Raw genomic sequence first — 2,877 nt, 5'->3', positions numbered from 1 at the left:
CAACTCCGGTGAGTTTCTCCTCTCCTTATTTCTTTTGTTTTAATTTTCGTAAGTAGAAAGAAATAAAAAGAAATTAAACTAGATGTAAAAACACACAAAAATAAAGAAACGAAAATTACTTCTCCGATTCAAAGTTTATGTTTTATTGTTCTTGTGTCCGTAAAAAGAGAGGAAGAGCCCCCTTTGCCGGCCATCGACCACCGCACCGGTCGCCGGACGCCGGCGACGACGCCGCCGTTCATGGTGGCCGGAAAACCAAAAAAAGCTCCCTTTTTCTCCTTTTTGCGAATAGAGTCCAGATCTGGGGTTAGAAAAGCCGAAATCCCGGCGAAAAGGGCCAAAATCGAAAGAGACCTTTCGGTTCTTCCTCTTTCCACCGCCGCCGGAAACAGGTAAACTCCTTTTTACTTTTATTTTTTTATCTTATATATATGTGTGTTGATTGAATGATAATAAAAAGAGAAAGAAATACTATAGAAAAACCGAAATAGAACGAAAATAAAGAAAACGAAAAAAAAACAAGGTGAATCACCTTCTAAAGCCCCCTTTTTTATTTCTTTCAATTTTTTCAAAAGCCGAATCTTCTCTTTTTTGTTACAAAAGTCCCCCTCTTTTTTTTTGTTTCTCTTTTTTTTCCCTGGTCCGATTTTGCTTGTGGCTTTTATAGCTAAAAATACAATATTCTGTTAATGTTTATTGCTCCATTTTTTGTCCTTTTCCTTTGCTTGTTTGCAGGTGCGGCAAAAGGCATGGTGGTGGCAGACAGCATGGGAGAGTGGGAGTGGTGCTGGTGGCAGACAACATGGGAGAATGGGAAGAGGCAAGTGGGAGTCTAGGGTTTTGGGATTGGGCTTGGATGTTGGGCTAGGTTGATTTTAGGTTTTGGGTTTTATTATTTGGGTTATTTTGTTGGTATGGGCCCGGGCAAAAATGGACTTTTACATTTATCTAATAGATAAATAAAAAATTTGATCTAAATGAATTAGGCCCTATTTGATAAAGCGTTGAAGAAATCCAATCAACTAAAAATAATGTGACAAGCTCGTATTTTATCTTCGTCACCCTTTCTTAATAATGAGAAATAGTTTGAAAGAAGTGAGTCCAGCACTAGAACTACTGCTCTTAGAACTAGAAATAAATAGGCTTACCCTTTCAATTGATTCAAAATTATCAAATGTAGATGGATGCTTTAGTAAAAAAAATCTTATAATCAAAATTGTCGTGTCGTAAGAAAAAAAATAAATAAAACAATTGAATTTGATCGAGGAAGAAAAAAATCTTTTTTTTATTGAGCGTCTTCGCTCATCTTGTTTTGATGACCTTATCAAAAAAAATTATCATATTAATTTCTATTCAACCTTCCTCGAGTTCATTCTCGAGGGAACCCTATTTCATTTAAAACACTTCATTGGATTCCTTCCGATCTCCTTATTTTCTAATCTCGTTAGAGATCATATAAAGACAATTCCTATTTGAGATAGCTATTCATGCAAGTTTTTTACGATTTAGAAGCAACTATTTCTTATACGGATTGTGTATTAATCTACTATAACTATAGGATACCCCCTACTCCGCAAATTATTGCATTTATTTGAGTGATCCACAAATGACAAAAATCCCTTTCTTTCTTTTTTTCCTTATCTCTATCTCGATGAGTCGAAACCAAAGCTCTTATTCTTGTTGAGTGTCACTATGCCATAGAAATAGGAGCTAATTAAGCATTATATTCGATTTACTAGAATATCTTTTAATGATTAAGGTATTCTTCAATTTTGTTTTACATTTATGAAAACTTTTTTTTTTTTAGTTTTATAGTTGACTTCTACTAATAATGTCATCTCTAAAGTTCAAACTCAAGTTCACTCCTTAAGAGTGAAATGTGCCTCACCACTAAGACTTATTGTTATTGGGTAAATCATTTTTAATAGCTTTATTGTAGTGAAGCTTCTTAGACTTAAACAAGCTATTATTACTAGGTTAAAAGATTTGTTTATTATCAACATTAATCCCTCAATTTAGTAGGATTTATCAGTAGTAAAAGAATCTTTTGTACATGACAAACTAAATTAAGGTTGAACAAATTTTCTGAAAAACCACTAGAACTATTAATTTAACTCAATTAACGGACATAGCTATGGTGTCCATAAAAGTTTGGCAAAATTAGGAATAACTGCCATTTTTAAAAGAAAAATAGAGATATAAGTTGAAATTTTGATTTTTTTAGGGGAAATAGGTCATTTTTCACATACATGACAAAAACGCATCTTGAGAAAAGTGCTTTCTACAAATTTTGTTTTCTTTTTACACATAAACTCCTCAAGTTAGATGGTCAAATGTTAGTGTTTTCATTCTTAAGTCTCAAATTTAACTCATCTCCTAAGCACATTTTCTATTTTTTTTCATGTTGTTTCAAGTCTTTTTTAACTTTTAATTAATGTTTTTAATTAATAAACATTTTGCTTTCAAATTTTTTAATTCATCTTTTTAATTAATAAATCTTTTATTTATATAAATAAAATAATAAATATGTAATTATATAATTTATATTATTATCTTAACAATATTTTAATTAATATCTCATTTATTTATATAAATAAATTAATAAATATGTAATTATATAATGAAAAAAATATTTTTATATTTATAATTATGTTAAATATATTTTATTTTTTAAAACATCAACTAATTTTTTGCATATTTTTATTTATAATATAATTTTTACATGTCAAATATTTATTTTCTCCACCTACATTGTTGGTATTGTGATTTCTAATATTATAAAATAAAATAACTATTTTAAATATCATTATTATTTTTATATGTAAAACATTTCAAACATCATTGTTTTTCACTTGAATTGTGGGTAAAGTAAATTCT

Source organism: Gossypium hirsutum, chromosome D09 (genome assembly GCF_007990345.1).
Source record: "Gossypium hirsutum isolate 1008001.06 chromosome D09, Gossypium_hirsutum_v2.1, whole genome shotgun sequence".
Lineage (NCBI taxonomy): Eukaryota > Viridiplantae > Streptophyta > Magnoliopsida > Malvales > Malvaceae > Gossypium > Gossypium hirsutum.
This window is presented reverse-complemented; position numbering follows the sequence as displayed.